The sequence below is a fragment of the Dendropsophus ebraccatus genome, chromosome 4, assembly GCF_027789765.1.
Source record: "Dendropsophus ebraccatus isolate aDenEbr1 chromosome 4, aDenEbr1.pat, whole genome shotgun sequence".
In the NCBI taxonomy this organism is placed as follows: domain Eukaryota; kingdom Metazoa; phylum Chordata; class Amphibia; order Anura; family Hylidae; genus Dendropsophus; species Dendropsophus ebraccatus.
In genome coordinates, this window is record NC_091457.1 from 132,303,905 (window position 1) to 132,325,651 (window position 21,747).

Consider the following 21,747-nt stretch of genomic DNA (forward strand, 5'->3'; position numbering starts at 1 on the left):
ATTCATTCTAAGGGAGCCGCGTCATACAGGGGAGGGAATTCTCTCCCACTGGGGACGGCCCGGCCTACCTCCAGTGCTTAAGCATCGGCCGGTTCCGGTGCATAGAATGCTGCCGTGCACAGGAACCGGGCCTCGGCCCGAAAAACGGACCGCGGCACCGGCTTCCCCGTGCCGGCGCCCTTCGATCAGTGGGTTCAGGTTAAAGAGGATGTACCTGGTGGTACATCCTCTTTAAAATGTTAGCATATAATGTAGGCTTAGATTGTTTGCATAGTATGTTGACATAGAATGAAGCCTTAGAATGTTGGCATAGAATTTAGGCTTAGACGTAGAATTTATATGCAGAATGTAGAAATATAGAACATAGAAATGTAGAATATTGAAATTGAATATTATCACAGAATGTATCCTTAGAATGTTTACATAGAATGTTTGCATATAACATATGTTTAGAATGTTGACTTTGAATGTTGACATAGAATGTAGGCTTAGAATGTTGGCATGCAATGTAGATTTAGAACGGTGGCATAGAAATGTAAGTTTGGTATGTTGGCATAGAATGCTGGAAAATAATTTAGGGTATTTACAATGTTAGAACGTTGGCATTAAATGTAGGCTTAAAATATTGACATAGGATGTAGTCTTGTCATCACTGTCGATATAACTTTCAAAATCAACGGAGCATGTGAAAAAAAAGCATGTTTGCAATTTACATTGTTATTACTATTGCCTAGAACCAAAGCTATACTTAATTGAAATCCAGGTCCAGTTTTCTGAAGGCAGCTTTTTAGTTTTCTGCTTGTTAAAAAAAAAAGAGACTAAACACAGGAAGTCTCAGTCATCTGTTTGCTCACAGAAAAGGCAAGCATTTGAGCCATGACACCAGTGGCGTAACTACCAGGGTCGCAGCAGTCGCCGCTGCGACCCGGCCCGCCACAAGGGGGGGCCCGCGGGGCCCCTATGGCCCCCCTCATCAATCACTCTTGTGACCGCAAGCATTGTGTTGCTTGCGGTCACAAGAGGCCGCCTCCGTCTGCCCCGGATCATGCGCTGCTGCTGGGGGTGTTGCGTCCTATCCCCGGCAGCGCGTGCATCATAGAGTTCACTGCTCCGGCACAGGGAGCGCACATTAGAGACGCTCCCTGTGCTGGAGGTCCCAGCACAGGGAACTCTATGATGCGCGCGCTGCCGGGGATAGGACGCAACACCCCCGGCAGCAGCGCATGATCCGGGGCAGACTGAGGCTGAAGAAGAAGAGGATCGCCGGGGGAGCGCGTTGTTAGGTGAGTTGTGTGTGGGTTTTTTTATTTATTTTTATTTGTTTTAATAAAGGAAACAGGGGGCTATGTATAAAGGAGGGGGGAGAGGTGGCCATCTATAAAGGGGGGCAAGAGAGGGGGACCTTCTAGAGGGGAGGTATCTATAAGGGGGGGAGGGGGACCATCTATAAGGGGGGGGAGAGGGGGACCATCTATAAGGGGGGGGGAGAGGGGGACCATCTATAGGGAGGGGGGGGGAGGAGACCATCTATAAGGGGGGGAAGAGTGGGACCATCTATGGGGGGGAGGGGACCATCTATAAGGGGGGGAAGAGGGGGACTATCTATAAGGGGGGGGGAGAGGGAACCATCTATAAGGGGGGGAGAGGGGGATCATCTATAAGGGGGGAAAGAGGGGGATCATCTATAGCAGAGGGGGGCATCTATAAGGGGGGGAGAGGGGGACCATCTATAAGGGAGGGGGACCATCTATAAGGGGGGGGGAGAGAGGACCATCTATAAGGGGGGGGGAGAGGGGACCATCTATATAAGGAGAGGGGAGAGTGGGCCATCTATAAGGGGGGGAAGGGGCCATCTATAGCAGAGGGGGCCATCTATAAGGGGGGGAAGGGGCCATCTATAGGAGAGGGGGCCATCTATAGGAGGGTGGGAGAGGGGGCTATCTATAAGGGAGCAATTTATAAGGGGGGGAAGGGGCCATCTATAAGGGGGGGCATCTATAAGGGGGGCAACATAGGGGGAGAGGGGGCTTTCTATAAGAGGGGATATACAGAGGGGGCATCTATAAGGAGGCTACATAGTAGGAGGCATATACTATAAGGGGGGATACACAGAGGGGGCATCTATAAGGAGGCTACATAGTAGGAGGCATATACTATAAGGGGGGATACACAGAGTGGGGACCATCTATAAGGAGGCTACATATAGGACATACACTATAAGGAGGTCACATAGTGTCAGGGTTACCCACTAAATGAGGCCAATACAAATGTGCAGTTTGCAGAGAGATTACGATGGTGTCAGAGTGAGGAGTCTAATATGTCTGTCTGGCAGATTCTGTGGATTCATGGCTCGGAGAAGTTCTCATAATGGCAGAGAGCAGATGGAGAAGAAGATGAAGAGGGAAGAACTCCGATCAGAGAAGACGTCCCCTGTGAGTCACCTGATGTAACTGCACTGTAATGTATATGGTGTCTAGAGCCTGTGTGGAGCTGCGTCCACCTCTATATGACTGGATGCGGTGATACGTGTACAGTGGATGTTATTCAGTAGCAGTGGTGGTGTTAGTGGGTGGTGGTGTTAGTAGCAGTGTTGGTGTTAGTCAGTATGTGGTGGTGTTAGTCAGTATGTGGTGGTGTTAGTCAGTAGCAGCGGAGGTGTTAGTCAGTATGTGGTGGTGTTAGTCAGTATGTGGTGGTGTTAGTCAGTAGCAGTGGTAGTGTGAGTCAGTATGTGGTGAAATTATTTGTTACTTGCTATCTGGTACTATGTTTTATTGGTCTTAGTATACAGGATTTGGTCAGTAACAATATGGCGGTAATATGTGTGGTGATAATATTTTCTCTTCCTATCTTAAGATCGTTATTCGTAATATCTGTCTTGGTGTATATATATATATATATATATATATATATATATATATAATATACACATATACCAATAGCATCACTTGGTCGAGGAAGGGGGGGGGCCCAAGTTGACCTCTCGCACCAGGGCCCAGGAGTCATTAGCTACGCCCCTGCATGACACTGCTGGCCTTATTTTTCGTGCGTGTAGTTTTTATTGGTAACTCACTTGCATATATGCAACCTTTTAATCACGTTTTATTCAATTATTTCTGAATGTGATGTGACCAAAAATCTGTAATTTTGCACTCTGGCGGTTTCTGCATTTACGCAAATTACTGTGCAAAACATAATATTTTAATAGTTCAAGCGATACCACATGTGACCATAACAAATTTTTATTTCTTTGTTTATATTTTTTTACTTAAAAATGGGAAAATGGGGGTGATTTAAACTTTTAATATGGGATTTTGGATTTTTTTTTATAAATTATAAAAACCTTTTTCTTTTTTTACATTTATTTGTAGTCCCCCTAGTGGGCTTCTATGAACAATACCATGATTGCTCGTAGGGATCAATGCAATACCTATGTATTGCATTAATTGATGTTATCAACCCTTGATTGCTTTAGGCTACTGATCAGGAAGAGGACCCGGGCTGTAAGTATAACAGATAGGCCTGGTGTGATTGTCCCCCTCTGGGCCACAACTGAAGGCTTTTAAAAGCCATTAAAATTAGAATGTTGGCATACAATGTAGGCTTAGAATGCTGACATAGAATGTAGCCATAGAATGTAAGCTTAGAATTTGGTATAGAATGGTGGCATAAAATGTTGTGATAGAATCAGGGCTGTATTTGCAGTTAGACACTAAGGGGGAGATTTATCAAGCATGGTGTAAAGTGAAACTGGCTCAGTTGCCCCTAGCAACCAATCAGATTCCACCTTTCATTTTCCAAAGAGTCTGTGAGGAATGAGAGGTGGAATCTGATTGGTTGCTAGGGGCAACTGAGCCAGTTTCACTTTACACCATGTTTGATAAATCTCCCCTGTAGTCCTGTGCCTAGAGCAGCGGTGTTGGGGGGTGGGGGCAGTACTTTTGTGGGTTAAAAAAATACACCATTTTTTATTTTTTATTTTAAGTAAATGCTGCTGCCATAAGGTGGTCTGGAGGGGAAAAAATCCCCTTTGGGATCAGGACTGATATGAAATTTCCCGGCAGATTTGCAGCTGCAGTCGCTCCTTTTGTTGTGGATTAATAATTGATGTCACTACTTTTTGTGTACAGGGGTTAGATCCACAATCAATGTAACACATGAGGTTTTGCTACATATTTGTGACAGATCTGTATAAAAAAAATTCTAATTCTAATGGGGTGTATTCAGTCTGTGTGCCTAGGGGCGCATAAGCAGTAAATACGTAGAAGTATTGTTCTAACTCATGTGTCAGGCAGCATTTCAGTACAACCTCTGAAAGCATCTGTCTCCAGTGAATCAGAAGTACAGTATAAAGTGGAACTTTATTATCGGCTTTGCTGGTGTCCAAGTAGGCGACATCTACAGCATCAACTTCAAATACACCACAAGATCACCAGGGACTAGCTAGCATATATATTATTTTGTTAGTAGGTAGTAATTGCCATTAGTCATCATGGATGGAAGATGGAGCCAAGTTCTACCATGACGGCAATAAGTCTACTTGGCAGTATTATATAACTGAACATTGCACTCACTTGTCTGCTCAGGGAGGGCACATAGGAGTGCAGAGGTTCATTGTAGCTGCATTATCACTGACTGAGACTCTACATCCAGAAAAAGAAATGAAAGGAGGGAATTAGATTGCCAGCTCCATTTTCCATTTTCACAATATTGGTGCAGGTAAAATAAACTGCACTCAGAACCTGAAATAATGACACTTTATACCATCACTTCTTGCCAGATTCCATTTGAGCTGACCTTAGCGGTTCATTTTTTGCATTGTCATGACTGAGGCATTAGTAGATCAATGTAAATCAATGGCAATTCACACAATGTGCATTGCCGGTATTTCCTAGTAAATGTCCTTGCAGGATTTGCTGTAATGAAGTAATGAGGGAAACGTGTCTAATTCCTTCAGGAGACGTAATGTATGCAGCAGCTGGATCCCAGCGTTTCACTTGTGTTGGTCATGAAGAATGAATAAATGATGAATTCTCAATTGTGCGAGTGCAGTTTTCTGAACAGTAATAAAACAAAAAACCTAGCTGAGATTGTTTTTTGTTTTCTCCAGCCATACAGAATCACACAAAACATAAAGACACAATAGCCGATCATTGTAATGGTAAAAGATAATAAATAACTTTAGGGTCAATTAAAGGTCAGGTGCCAAAATCTAAATATAATATTACTTGTATATGGCATTTTTCTTTTTTGTAATTTTGTAAATCGGTCAGTGGAGCCTAACTATGTCTATAATGTCTCCCCACACACACCACTTCTATGTCTCCATACACACCCTAAGAAGCTGCTGCAGCATGGAAGACATTTTAGAGCATTGGTAAACAGTCTAAACTGTGAATCAAGCCCTGGGATTAGATCTACTACAGTACCTCCTACAAAGTCTCTTTGCTGTCTGAGTGCCATCTTTTTGCAGCTTCTAGTCCCTCCAGCCACTGATCCACCCATCTCCCTTATCAGCCCTCCCCTCTCCATAGACTTGTATGGGCAGCTGTAATATGACTTCACAAAGAGTGGCAGGTCTGTCTTGTAAACATCAGGCAGAACTGAGCTTTTTTTTCCCTTAGAGTTTAGCGTTGGGGTTTGAAGATTTGGTGAATTGGGATGTGGGCGCGCACGGGTGTGCCCGCATGCCAATTCATCAGAAGTGAAGATCATCCTGGCCAGTACTGCAGTACCGGCCAGGATGATCTTCTCTGACACCGGCAGATTTTTAACTCCAATCATTTTAAAAGCCATAAGGCCAGATTCAGACGTCTGTGTTCAGTCCGTGGTCTGTAAGCTGACTGTATGTCATGGAATGACAGTAGGAAAAGGACACCGCTGTACTATGCATGTCCGCATGAATATAGAGTTCAGTGGCGGTATGAGCACTCAGGCCCACACCTCTGTGACAAACTGAGCTGTGACCCCCGCCCAGAGAGGCTTGATTACAGTGGAATACAGCACCATGACTGTGACTAGTTGGGACCCCAGGACCGCCCAGGTGACTATTTGGAACTGATTAGCATCAAGCGCGGGAAAGAATAAAAGTACGTTTTCGATGCTTTGCGGGCTGGGACTTGGGAAACACACATATGCTTGGGCACTGTGTTAGGAGCTTTACTAACAATATTTATTAGGTTTATAGTGAGTTTGGTGAGGATTGGTTCCCTTTAACGGTTTTAATGAATTTGATGCAGGGTACCCCCCAAAATGTTCAGTCTGTGATATACAGTCAGTTTTCGGACCATACATAATGGACTGAACACGGACATGTGAATCTGGCCTCTTTCATTTTCCTACATTCAGGGCCACATGAAAGTTTTTTTTTCTGAGGGACCAATGGTACTTTTTAAACACTCCCTTAATTTTACATTAAAATATACTAGGAAACACTGCTTTAAAAACTTTTCTCTAAATATTTCTTTTACACTGAGAAGAGAACCAATCACGGGGGCGGTTGCTTTTTTCTTTTTCTTTAATTTGATTACTATTTACAATATATTTAATGTATATTTATGTTTTTCTGTATGAGCTCACACCGACTCTTTTTAATAGAAACGCTGCAAGCGCAGAACTTCCCGGCATGCAGAGTGGTGGGAAGGGCTCTCATGAGCCCAATACACAGTCATTGCTGTGTATTATCTAGTGACCCTGTGCCTGGCCCTAAGTTTATTTATAAAGATACAGACTGCCTTTGCAGTCTGTATCTAGTACTTTACCTAATCCTGTGTCCCACTGCTGTTCCATGGCGCCGCCATCTTGGTGACGTCACTTGCGTTACAGCTGTGTGTTCCAGGATAAGGTAAAGTATTAGTTACAGATTGCCAGTCTGTATCTTTATAAAATAGACCAAAGGACTGGTAAACTTTTAAAATAGGGGCAAATTAATATTACATGATAGAACCTCTTTAAGTCCTCCCAAAGGACATTTATAAGCACTCATTAGATTGTCTGTACTGATTAATGCGATGCTATTGCATTGCCTTGATCAATGTTATCGGCGCTCTGTTTGTACAACCTGCCTTAGAGCAGATTTACCATGGCAGGCAATAAGGCCTTTTTAAGATCAACAAACTGGGGGAAATTTACTTAGATGTATGCAATGGAAAAGCAGCTACAATGTATATTTGTTTTTAATCCTCGACAACCTCCTTAACACATGGTGGTTTCCTTGTTCAGCTTGTACAGCAAGTTACCTCTGTATAACATCTTAAGAATCTGCTGATGGCTACATACTAAAGGAATATTCTAGTGCAAATCTATCTAGGAATTATGTACTTAGTAAAAAAGAAAGTGAAGTATTCTTTATTATTAGTTCCATTATGAGTTTTGTTCTGTGATTATAGAAAACTCAGTTTCACTTCTTTGAGCTCCATAAAGGTTTTTGTTGTGTGAGCTTCTATTCTGACCAGAACACCACAATTAAATATTACAATACAAATGGCACATGGGGTTGGCCTGCTCTTGCAGTGACTTGTATGGAGTATTCAGTTTAGATCTACACTCTGTAATGTAAGGATTAGACAGGGAGTGGAATATACAAGCAATTCATGAACATACATGAAAAATAGCTCAAAGACGCTTGAATGGGACAAGTCAGCATCCTCGACAATATTCTAGCAAATTCTCAATAACAATTCTGGAGAACATTTTGCACTGTGTCCTTGCTCTGTCATTCCTGCAACAATTGTATGGAAAATGGACAACTTGGTGTTACCATTCCCCTTGTTCACACAAGGTAAATTTTCTATTAATCACGTCCCTTGTTGCCGATTTGTAACAACGGCCGTGATTAAGAGAAAATTTATGCTGTACTGCAGTTGATGGAATCCCGACCACAGTGCTTCACCCCCGGCCCAGTGCCCATGAATAGAACGGCACCGTAAAAGGGAACCGGGCCGCGTCTCAAAAATAGGACAGCGGCACCAGTTCCCCTGCGTAGGCGCCGTTCTATACATGCAATACTTGATGGTACATTCGTTTTAAGAAGGTGGCCATGTTCCGAACATAGACTAAAAAATAGGTCCCAAAAAACTTGTCCTTAAAGGGAACCTGTCGCCCCCCCGTGTCGGGGTGACAGGCTTCCGACCCCCGCTACAGCTCCCTATTCTCACCTGATCCCGCCGGGTCCCGCTTCTGGATCCGGTTGGGTCACGGAGATCTCTGTCATTCTGGACTCTCTGTCATTCTCTATGACCGTTGGACTCATCTCTCAGCGCGCGCGCCAGGCTGCAGTGGCTGAGATCTCCGTGACCCGACCGGATCCAGAAGCGGGACCCGGCGGGATCAGGTGAGTATAGGGGGCTGTAGCGGGGGGTCGGGAGCCTGTCATCCCGGCACGGGGGGTGACAGGTTCCCTTTAATCTAATATGGCAGATTTCAAAATGGTAGCCATGTTCTGTACACAGCCTAAAAGATAGATAGGCCCTCTCACCCATTACTTGATGGGTATTCAGATATGTCATTTTCTGTTTCATCTCTGAAATAAAAGGGTGTCCTATATGTATATCTCAGTACATACAGCCCAAAATAGAGCACTTTTCGTGTCTCCATTGGGTGTACAATGACATATAGCACTTGTGGACATATAGCACTTGTCTTACCCTTATCAAGAATGGAAGGTCCTGCTTGAACAAACCAATTTATTGGTGATCTAGATTGTGTTTGAGTACCTAGGGGAAAAGTTATCAAACTAAAAAAATTTATTTTTTGGGGTAAAATGGCCAGATGCAAATTAATTTATTCGCAAATGGCTGTTTTGTGAATAAAATATTTGCATCTGTCCAATTACGCCACCTTTGCCAGTGGGGCGGGGAGGGGGTGTGGAGAGGAAGGAACGGGGCGCGGACTCAGGGTCCACTTTATTTATCATTTTTCACAACTAAAAATGATAAGGAAACCTACGCCAGCTCTGAGCTGGCGTAGATTTCCTTGCGCACACACTGGTGCGCACGGGAATGAGTGTGGGCCTCTACATAAATCTCCGTACTGTCGGAGCTGCAGGGGCATTTCTACGCCCGACGCAAAAACCGCCGGACTTAATAAATGTCCCCCCTAGTGTTATATTGTGCACTTTTCCTGACAGCACACCTTTCTTATCATTTACAATGGGGTCGGGGGGGGGGAAGGGTTAGCTCTATGTCAAATTTCACGTCAGGCATCACAATTGCTGGCCAGCACCAACAAGCACTGGTACAGCCGCAGTTCCTGTATTCACACCATCAGTATTCAGTACATTTACATTACTTCATGGGAACCACTGGCTTACTAGGATATAAACATACACCATGCGGCAGAAAGAGTTAAACATAAAGATTTATAGCTATAACATCCAATAAAGTGAAGCACAAAACATTCCCTACATTTTCACAATTTCAGTGGAGCCTATGAATATTTTATAACACATTGACCAAGGAGTTCCATTTCCTGGAAGTGCATGCACAGTCTGTACCATGTGATGAAGATTTCTGGACAAAATCAGGTCATACTTTCGCCTCGTTTGACTATTCCTGTTATTTATATGGCACCGACATATAAGATAGCACTGCACAATGAGATCGCGATACTGATCTGCCCCCATAGAGCTTACAATCTAATCTCATTCCATCAGGTTGCACGACAATCGCGTGCCATCCTTCAGTGTGCTGCTTTCTACGGGGAATAGCTTTCTGATTTCTTGTGTCACGAGCCCATTCTGCGGAGATGATTTTAACATTCGACACTGTGTTGACATTAATTAAACATGTTTCCAAACTGCTCTCCCTTAAGCTGATTCCATATCAAACCCTGCAAGCCAGGCTTGTTAAAGTTAATGCAAATGCTCGCTACCCATTGCCCTTGCGCTCGTAAATTCTATTTTCATGCTTCTATTATTCCAATTATTCCCAAGAGTCGAAGGATTGGAGTCTCCTTGGAAACCGTCACCCCGCTGGTTACAGAAGGTGTCTTTTTGCAAAATGTTCACATGTAGAAATGCACAGTCTTATACTGAAATATTTTAGTCTACACTTAACCAAGCTGTTTGTTTGGGGAATTACAGCTCTGGAAAAAAAAGATTTCCTTAAAATAGTGTGATTAGTGTTGAACCTGCAGTAAATGGGCCGGTGCTTTGTTATGGCTGATCATCAAGAGACGTTGTAATGGAATTATGTGCATATGTTATATGATCTTGTCTTGGGGATGCAGTTAATATGATTTCAGTCCTCGTCCCCAGTGCGAAGCTCACATTCTAATTTCCCTAATCTCGAACCAGTTACAAACATGCTATAGGGACATTTCATGAGAAAGTCAGTCCAACCAAATATGTTTTGGAGCGTGGGAGGAAAATGAACAAACTTCATATAGAAGCAATATTGGAATTGAACCTAAGACCTCTTTGCGGAATCTAAGCAGTGCTAACTGCTGTGCCTGCAGCCATTATTTAGTAAAATCATGCACACAGAAACATAGATATTAAAAAAAAAAAAAAAAAAAAATTAAAGGCCAAAAGTACATTTTATTTTAATGGTGCCAGTCACAGCAATTTCTCACAAGGACAAAGCAGGTACAAACTTTTCGACAAAGAAATTGCCGCAGTCCATTATACTAAATGAACTGATAAAGGGAATAGCGTAAAAGTAGTTAACAGCTCCCAGTGGGGGGTCATGGATTAGTATGACAGGTACTGAATTATTTAGAACCTGACATTATAAGCTTTTGCTCCATACTGTTTGGTTAATTATTTCGATAAAAAAAACTCTGCATCCATTTAGCAAGTATAATACAAGCCCAGAGGCTTCAGGTCTTATACAAAGCTGGACTGACTAGATGGGTCTCAAGTAGAGATGAGCGAACCGGGTTCGATTCGACCAGAACCCGAACGTTCGGTATTTGATTAGCTGGGGCTGCTGAACTTGGATAAAGCTCTAAGGTTGTCTGGAAAACATGGATACAGCCAATGACTATATCCATGATTTCCACATAGCCTTAGGGCTTTATCCAAGTTCAGCAGCCACCGCTAATCAAATACCAAACGTTCGGGTTCGGATCGACTCGAGCATGCTCCAGGTACGCTCATCTCTAGTCTCAAGACCAGGATACGGTTCCAGTCAGTAGTAGTCCAGGTTCCTTGTTCATGACACAACTGTAAACAAAACGGACAGTGGCTGGCCGTCAATGGCAGGTGTTAGCAATGGCATGTGTTAGCAAATTTCCATCTGCTACATGTCTGGAAATGGTCTGGGTAGAGGCAGGGTGTGTAATGAAAGTGCTGCCTGTGTCTGGTTGGTGGACAAAGAAACTGTGGGAACTGCTTGTGCATATTAGTGGAACAAACAATTCTCTCTACTGGTGATCAGGGCTCTATTTGCCACAAAGGCCACGGTTGGGGGGTAGGGGGCGTAAGTATCGTCTGTAAATGGAAGGTACCTTTTCCTGCTGTGCTAGCAGATGGGGCTACCCCATGGGATGTAAGCTGCAGGTGGGATCTTGTATTGCAAGTACAAATACCACGTAAAGTTTGCAAGCACACACGCTAGCCACTGCAGCTAGCACAACAGTAAAGAGTGTTCACAAAGTGCTAAAAGGTTGTATTCTCACATTGCAATTTTAACATAATCGCAATGTGAGAACACAGCCTAACATGGCATCTTCTGCTGTAATGCAGCCTCTAGTGATCATGTGATCATGTCACTAGAGGCTGCAGTGCAGGTGAAGAAACTGCCAGGAACAGAGAGGGGTAAGTTTGATGGATCAAAACCAACAAGGATTTACTGAGGGCAGATCATGTCAGACTAATCTTATTTCTTCGACTATGTCAAATAAGTGATGGATGAAGGTGGTGTCCTGGATATCGCCTATCTGGACTTCAGCAAAACCTGTCACAGTTCTACATAAAGAGCTGTTAGAGAAGTTAGTGAAAATTTGACTTAAAGGGGACCTCCAGATAAGAAAGATTTAACACCTTTATTCTCTGGATAGTTCAGTGGATTTCTTGTTGGCTGAAGCATGGATATCAGATCGTTGTCGTTAATGGTGTATATTCTGAGCAGAGACTGGTTACAAGTGGTGGCCACAAGGGTCTGTTCTGAGTCCTGTTCTTTTCACAATGTTTCTAAGAGACATAAGAGAAGGTTTGGTAGGCATGGACTGTCTGTTGTCTGATGACACAAAAGTGTGGCGAAAACCTTTAACTATGATAAAGGACTAAAAAAGGTTTAGGAGAGGATTGATTTAAATAAAATAAAATAAAACAAACAAACTGAAATTTAAAAAATGGGGGCAAAATCTAAAATTAGCAGGGGGAAAGACCAGAAGCAACATGAGAAAATATAACTTTACTAAAAGAGTTGTAGATACGTGAAATAAAATTCCAGCAGATGTGGAAGTTAAATCTACAGATGGATCAAGTGGTCATTTTCTGCCAAGAATTTTCTATGTTTCTATGTCTTTGAGAGACATGTCTAGAGTCAATGATCTTTAGTACACTTCAGAACAAAGATCCAGGATCCTCACTCTCTATTAGCTCCCGCTTTCAGGAAGCCGGATACAAAATTTTCTCTAGATGGTACCAGGTTCCCTCCCGGCTGCATGCCCTCATCCCTGAGGTTGAATCCACATGCTGGAGGTGTGGCACCGAGGAAGGTACGTTCCTCCACATTTTCTGGGACTGTAACCGCCTTCAAACTTTCTGGACCGAGGTCACGCGAGTGATACGGCAGGTCACCCATCTGATGTTTCCTATGGGCCCCTCCCTATTTCTCCTTCATCATTGCGACCTATCTGTCAGTATACAAACGTTCCTTGCTTCGTTTCTTGGTTATGGCCGCCAGAGCATGTGTTCCCCTTTACTGGAAGAAACAAAATCCCCCTCCGATCTCTCTCCCTGGATCTTAAAGGACAATGACCTCATGCATATGGAGGACCTGACAGCTAGCATCCCAGATTCTAATGCTCGTTTTACCCGTACTTGGTTTGCATGGATGCAATTCCAAGAAACTAATATGTATAAGGAACTGCTGCGAACCCCCTCCACAACCTGATTCCCTTGTCTGCTAGGGGACATACGATACATTTTCTGGTTACTTCACCTCGGACACCCCTTTCCTCATTTCCCCCCCCCCCCCCCAGTCTCTTCTTTCCCCTCCCTTCCTAAATTTCTTTCTTGTGTTCCCACTTTGTGTCTCTGCCTTGTCAGCTTATGCCTTAATCGGTATGTGTGTGTTTTGTTTGTTCATTTCCATGTGCCCCGAGCCCTCGCTCGGCTCCTTGTTTTTTAAATCTTAGAAACCCAGTGTAGTGGTGACACCTCTTTGACACCCTGGTTTGCTGTTCGTTCTTGTACTGGCATTCATGGTTACATCTCTTGCCATTGTTCTACTGATATACACTAAGGGGGACATGTATTATCCTGCGAAATGTGGTTTATCGGCGAAAAGTGCCGATTTGCAAATGATTTTAATAGCAAATGGGCAATTTGCAAATAAAATATTCGCAAATCGGCACTTTCCAACGGGTACGCTGAGGGGGCGGCTCATAGTCCGCGCGATTCATCATTTTTGTATCTTAAAGATACGCCGAAAACCTACTCCAGTCCTCAGCTGGCGTAGGTTTTCAGCCGTGCGCATCGGAGCGCAGGGGATTTATGTAGAGGTTGTCCGCCTCTACATAAATCCCCGTAGCGCCGGAGATGCGGGGACATTTTTAAGTCCAGCGTAAAAAACTTCTGACTTAATAAATGTCCCCCTAAGACTTCTGAGTAACCACACTCTTTGTTGTACTTATACTTTTATTGTACTTATATATATCGATTGTACATGGTGCTGGCATTGTTGCCATTTCCTGGTGTATCCATTTGAAAATATAAATAAAGAATTAAGATAAAAAAAATTATCGTTAGTACACTTGACAAAAGTATACTAATACAGCATTTTTATAGGGCAGCGGAGGTAAATGAGTGTGTAACCAGACCACATCTACCATTATTTACATATCTGCATGAGTTTGTTGCAATCCAACATTTTTATCTGGGTGCATTACTTTTTTTCTGTTTTACACCATTTAACACTCACTAACACAGACATAAACAAACTACGTTAGGTCTAATAAAGCCAATGGCAATATCAGAGTGCCTTTTTTTGACAGAATTCCAACATTTACCTGCAGCAGGGTCCAGAATCATGATGTAAATGCCCCATAATCTGTATACTTCGGTTTTATATCAGCCCCATGTTCCCATCTACATTGAGAAATTATATAGTAAAGGTGTCTAATTAGAATTACAAGATTTTATGATGTACAATAGGATTATTTAAATAGGATTTAAAACAGGTGGCAGGACATCTGGTCAGGTGCCTGGTACATGGGCGGATGGCCAATACAGATGACTTATGCGGTGGGGCTCGGGGCAGTGGAGGGGCCTGCTAAGCTGAGGCTCAGAGTCCGAGCCTGAAGGGCCCTCTGTTGGCCTGGGCCCCTGTGCAGCTGAACGGGCTGCACAAGTGATATGTCCACCACTGGTCATAATGCTCAGGGGCTCTATGAAGTGAGCTTAGAAGTTGAGCTCGCTGCATAGAGAGTGAGGACCAGTTGGCCCATTAGAGGAGTCGGGTATTGCCCCCTTCCCCCCAACTTTCTATTTTACGAAGCAAGATGTGCATTCATTTATATGGGGGATAGAGATATTATATGGCTACCTTACAATTCTGTTTCTGTTGCTACCTTTAGGATAGAGTCCACAGGGAGTGTTTCACCCCATCATTTTGTTTAGTTTAGCTGCAGAGAAAACCCAGTCCCAAACTATTACAGAAGTTTAGCTAGGCTGCTAGAGATGTGGCTAACAAATAGCTTGACTTTTTTAAATGGTGACCAGCAGAATGTGAATACAGCTCTGGAGTAAAATGCAAGCCGTAAACAATTATGTAAATGAAATACATGGATATATGTAAATGTCTCTTAATGTTTTCTCATTTTCAGTATGGTGTTGTGAAATTTTCCATATAAACATTCAAATGGTCAATATTACTAAGCACAAGTCCATGTAAAATATCTGATCCATTCGAACCAGTAAAACATAGTACATAATGCATTTTTTCTCACCAATTATGTCCCGCAATAAGAATCTAATGTTGAGGTCTTTGCTATTGAAAAAATAAATTTTTTGCCAAACCCAGTTGTCACTGTACACATCCCAGCCTTATCATACATAATCCTGGCAACAATCTTGGCATTCGACAATGGAGCAGATGGAAGCGAGAGGACCCATCTTGTTCTCCGCAGACATCACTGTATAGGCTCATGTCATATAATTAGCACTGAGTTTCGGAAATCCATAGGATGGGCTTAGATCTACAGAAATGTAGGTAAGCTTGGTTTTCTGGCATGTCATTATTTAACAGATATAGAAATAGTTTAATATACAGAGGCAAAACCTGAAAAAGCAACCCCCCCCAAATGCCTATGCCGCCCATCAACCCCCCCCCCCCCCCCAATGCCTATGCTGCCCATTACCCCCCTTTAACTGATCGAAAATCATAAGGCATGTGTGCAGAAAACCTGCAGCTTATAATAAGTGCATACACAATCCAGCTCCACCGTAAATTGCTTTGTTCAACCACTACCTTCCATCCTTGGTGAGGACAAGACAGAAAAAGTTTCCAATTCCGTGAGTGTTTAAATAATTCTTCAATTTTTATTGCTTTTCCAAGAATAAAAGCACCTGACATAAACAAGAGTCAATGCATTGTGACCACTTATAATGATCTTATTCATGGTCATACTACCATTACACCTTGCGCTCCATCTAAAGGAGTAGTGATGTCTGAAGCATATAACAATACCTGCAAAGTGTCTCCAGTGCTGACTTCCTTGCATTTTACATCTGTGTCCACCTATAATTTGCAAGTCATAGGGTCAGTGAAGTCAGTGATGTGTAGCAGACAGTATCATTTATAGCTACTCCATAAAATTCTGCCACAGCAATAAATTCATTTGGCCTCATGGCCAGAAACGGTCCTAAAAATCACCTACCTTATTTCTCTACCGCATACCAGGTCCCTTCTTATCTCCTCATCCTGGTCCTGTCCCAACTCACAACCAATAATTGGCCACAACAGTGACCAAACTAAGCCATTGACTGAGGAGGCCTTTCTAAATTTTCCTTGTGTGCCAAGATGAGAGCAGAAAGTGCTGATCAGCATCGCACTGGTGTTGGAACTGCAGCAGCAATGGGTAGGAATACCCCATTAAGTTATCACATACACAATTGAATAAGACCATGTTCACATGCTGTATGGACATCGACCGTTGTTTGACATGGTCGCTGTTTGCAGTGTCAAACAATGGTCGATGTCCCAGATGTTCAACCGTCCGCATCGCTTAATTTTAATTAAAATGCGGGCACATTTGGGTGTGCCCAAACTTCAATTATCCATAGAGAACAATGTAAAGTACAGCCGGGAGCCGTACTTTACATTGTGTGCACGGGCTATCTTGTATGGCCGCTGTTCACTGAGTTTTTCTGTGGGCAGCAGAGAACAGCTGTTGCAGTATATACACTGCGGCCATATCCGATGGGGATCAGACCTTTATAACCCCTGCCAATCACAAGAAGAATGGGAAACTGATATTCCCTGGGTGGGTGACCCTGTGTAGGTACGTACTGATGGAAAAGGTCCCTTTAAACAAGGGCTATAAAAATGAACATAATACTGTTACTATTATTTGTTCTATATGATTACATTAAGAAGAAAGCGAGTGAAGATGGAAATCTCTATCGCTACATATAAGATGCTGTTGTCGATATAACAATCAGAATTCTGCTTTACACCGGTCTCCAAGCAACAATGTCATGATGAAGCGAGCTTGCAGGATTCCAGTTTGTCCAGTCTGAATGTGAGCTGTGGGGTGTATAATAAGAGAATGCGTGGAGGCAGAGCAGAACCTGCAGGGCATGCTAATCCAACCGCACAACACAATGCAACCAACTACATCACACAAAGTATGCCTGCCATAATACTGAAAAGTGCTTTTACTGTTTATGTGTTTTTGAGTGTTCTGTCAACTCATCAATGACTGACAGCTATTGGGGTGTACAATGTTCAACGGCGGTGGGTGCATTAGACTCCCATCTCTTGGGCACCTGGAGAGCATACCCTGAATCCAACCGTCCCATAAGTACATTAGCTAGAGCTAAGAGAGCAAAAGCTAGAGAACATCCACTTGCTGGTAATTTTTTTTTTTTTTTTGCAGGACAGACTCCATTTTATGTTTCCATCAAGGGTTGCATGAAGCTATTCATTCTGGAAAAAGAATATGTGTCTAAAAGACATGATGTCATGTGAAGCTGTCATCTATTATGGCAGATCTACCAATTACTATACATGCTGAGCATTGCTGAGTGTACATTTAAGGGGATTTTACAATTTGCAGTGTTTATGCCATTCTTATATCCTAAAGTGCCTGTTTTAGGCTTGATTATGTTCAACAAATTTATTGCATGTTATTTAATGAATTTGTCATCTATCTATCCTAGAATACATACCTACTCTACTTACAATCATGGACTGTGCACTTATCAAAGAGAAAAAAAATCCCAGACTGCAAAACAGACCACATAAGTGCCAGTCCTACTTTTTTTGTGGAACACATCGGCGGCCACACACACATCCTTTTTGACAAAAAAAATTCATGTGTGGACAACCCGATAAAAACCAATGGGATCCTGATTTACAAACAGAAAAAATAATGCATGGATAAGGATTTAGGTGCCCAATCACTTATGTGAGAATCAACAATTTGATGGATTCAAACCAGCATGGCTTTACCGCGGGCAAATCATGTCAGACTAATCTCATTGATTTCTTTGATTATGTCACTGGATATCTGGATGAAGGTGGTGCTGTGGATATCGCCTATCTTGACTTCAGCAAAGCCTTTGATACAGTTCCCCATAAAGAGCTGATAGAGAAGTTAGAGAAAATTGGACTTAATCCCTGGATAGTTCAGTGGATTTGTGATTGGCTGAAGGATAGATAGCAGAGGGTTGTTGATAATGGTGTATATTCCGAGCAGAGACTGGTTACAAGTGGTGGCCACAAAGGTCTGTTCTGGGTCCTATTCTATTTAATATGTTTGTAAGAGACATAGGAGAATGTTTGGTAGGTAAAGTTTGTCTGTTTTCTGACAACACAAAAGTGTGCATTAGGGTTGATATTCCTGGAGGTGTCAGTAATATGGAAAATGATTTAGCTTTACTACATAAATTGTCCAAACAATGGAACCTGAATTTCAACGTTTCCAAATGTAAAATAATGCACTTGGGGAGGAGGAATCCTCTATCCGAGTATCACATCGGCAGTACTGTGTTGGAAAAGACTTCAGAAAAGAAGGATTTAGGGGTAGTGATTTCTGACAGTCTTAAAATAAATCACCAGTGCAACCAGGCAGTGGGGAAAGCAAATCGTATGCTGGGGTGTATAGCTAGAGGTATAACCAGTAGGAAGAGGGAGATTGTGATCCCGCTGTATAGAGCTCTAGTGAGACCACATCTGGAATACTGTGTCTAGTTTTGGAGACCTCACCTAAAAAGGGATATTGATAAAATAGAACTGGTATAAAGACGGGCTACAAAAATGGTGGAGGGTGTTGTTAGGACTAGGAATAAACGCTCAGGCCGGTTGCTGGGGGCGCGACGACGGCGTCCATAGCAGCCGGACTGCTGTGCATGTTTTTCACTAACTCTGCTCTGCTACTCCTTGTTGAAGCAGTGGCCAGGGTGCTCTCCCCTGGCTGATCAGCATAGCTGTAGTAGGTTTCACTGATTGTTGATTGACAGCTGACACACCAGTCAGCTGTCAGTACCTGGGCAGGACCTGGAGCCTCAGCCCCTATCACTCCTGGGGGCTGAGACTACAGGTTGCATAAGTATCCTCCTCTGTCTTCCACCCCCTGCCTGTGAAAGTACCTAGTTCGCTAGTGTATCTGGATCAAGTGTTTTCCCTGCTTTGTATTTCTGGTTACTTGACTTCTGGCTTCTGACTTATCGACTACCCCTTGGACACGTTTTGTACTGCACTGCTCGACTGTTACTGACCCGGATTCCTGACCTTGCTCTCATTGTGTTTTGTCTGTCTTGTTTCGTTTAGTGTTGCACTTTAGTAGATCAGGGACTGCCGTCCAGTTGTCCGTTTGCCACCTAGGGCATCTGAGGCAAGCAGGTAGGGGCAGCGGGGCGGGTGCCAGCTTTAGGGCTCACCTGTCCTTGTGTCTCCCTGTCCCTATCCTAACAAGTGTGAGGCATAAACCATATCAGGAAAGACTTAAGGATCAAAATCTGTATAGTCTGAAAGAAAAAAGACAAAGGAGGGACATGATCAAAACCTTTAAATATGTTAAAGGTCTAAATAAGGTTCAGGAGGGGCAGCATGGTGGCCTTGCAGCGCTGGGGTCCTAGGTTAAAATCCCACCAAGGGCAACATCTGCACAGAGTTTGTATGTTCTCTCTGTATTTGCGTCGGTTTCCTCCGGGTACTCCGATTTCCTCCCACGTTCAAAACATACAGATGTAACTATGTAATGTGCTGCATAATCAATTGGCGCTAGAACAAGATGACACAGTGAGGGGTTAGTTGGGGGAAAGATCAGAAGCAATGTGAGAAAATATTATCATTTTCCCCACAGTCATGACATCATCACAACTCAGGGGAGAATGACTTTGGGCGGGAATCCTGAGGCTGGTTCCGACGCTCACCGCGGGCGCAGGGAGAGGTAAGTTTGTACTCGTTATCAAATCCGGCCCCAACTTCTCTGCCAGATTTTAAAAATGGCCAGACTTTAAAGTGTCACTGTCCTGAAATTTCTTTTTGCAGAAATCAATAGTCCAGGCCAGTGCTTCCCAACCTTTTCCAAGTTCGCTGTTGGCGAACTCCCTCCTCCCCTCTCCCTAGAACAGACAGATTATGTCTAATACAACAAGTCACAATTTCCGGATTTTTTTGCAGTGGATGGAAAAGAGGAGGAGGGGGGGACCTGGGAAAAGGCTTTTTAAATGCAGAAAATGGCATATTTGGCTAATAACCCCAATTACAAAGTTTCTTAAAATCGCCTGGACTATTACGACAGTGACTCTTTAACTTAAAAAGGATGTGGTCTCTGTAAAGAGAGGCCTGGCTTGAATACGATGCACCTCATTGAGGCACAAAATCCTGGCATATTTTAAGACAACCATTAGAGAGTCTAAGCTGACAATGAACAGTATAAGCATTCAACACAACTATCAAACAGCATAAGCCACTGTGAGAAATATAGACCATTCTTAAAGGGGTTGTCCAGGCTGTGAAAAATTGCCACATTTTTCCAGAAACAGCCCCTCTCCTGTGCTCAGTTTGGGTGTGGGTTTTGCAGCTCTGTTCCATTGATGTGGAGTTGAATTGTAATACCACATACAGTATAACCTGAGCACAAAGGTGGTGCTGTTTTTTCAAGAAAGTAAATTCATTTTTTTCTAATCTTAGATAACAGATTTAAATATCAGATATTTGACACAGTCTAGAATTACATGATTTTTGTAAATTTTGGCCACTGTATGAGTTCTCTCTTTGTCTGCTTGTGTTCCTATACGTGAGATTGGCTAATGATTTTACGTATATGGTCTGGGGTCTTCTTGACTGTTCCCCTATGACTGTTATTTAGAAAAGAATTGTTAGGGCATGTTAGATTTCAATATGCCGGAATCTTTGTTACTTTGGAAAATTGGTGATGCCAGAACTGTCTGCCCATTGTAGCCTTGGGGTCTCTAAAGAGATGGTTTCATCCCTTCTTTAAATAGGTAGAGACTAGTGATGAGCGAACCGGGTTCAGGTTCCCGAACTTTCGGTATTTGATTAGCGGTGGCTGCTAAACTTGGATAAAGCTCTAAGGTTGTCTGGAAAACATGGATACAGCCAATGACTATATCCATGTTTTCCACATAGCCTTAGGGCTTTATCCAACTTCAGCAGCCACCGCTAATCAAATGCCGAAAGTTCGGGTTCAAGTCGACTCAAGCATGCTCGAGGTTCGCTCATCTCTAGTAGAGACTAGTGATAAGCATTCTTGAGTCTAATCGTTTGGCACCTGAGCACCGTTGGCTGAAGAACTAAGGATGCATGTGGTATATTTTTAAATTCTTATATCCATGTGGATATTTCCCGCTAGCTGTGGGTGGAATTTTCAATTCTGCCATGTCTGAACATGGCCCTATCGTAAGATATCTTGAATTTTTTTGTACAAGTAAAACCTATTGGTTGATGACACTGCGTTCTATAGGAACATATGAAAGTTATTTTGCTAAGAGCCTGAATGACAAAACAGAAAGTAAATTCTAAGTCACTCTGACTTCTACTTAAAAATAAATTTACTAATTTTCCACTGCACGGTGCTGACCTTCTTGCTTTCTTAAGTTAATGGGATTTTTTTTTCCCCTAACAAAATCACATTTTCTTGGATCTCGGATTAAGTGTGAATTAATTCCCTCTCTAACAAGGAGCAAACTGTTCTGAGGTCAGCTGAGGTAATTACTCGAAAGAAAACCTTACTTCATAGCAGGAAGCATACCAACGTGAAACTGGTCCAAACCGAGGAAAACAGATAATACTGGACAGGCTGAGGCACTCTGTGGATTAACAGCTCTGCACATCCCATTGCCACATTGTAAGAAGTGTGAAAAGTTGGCTCATTACAGTATAATTT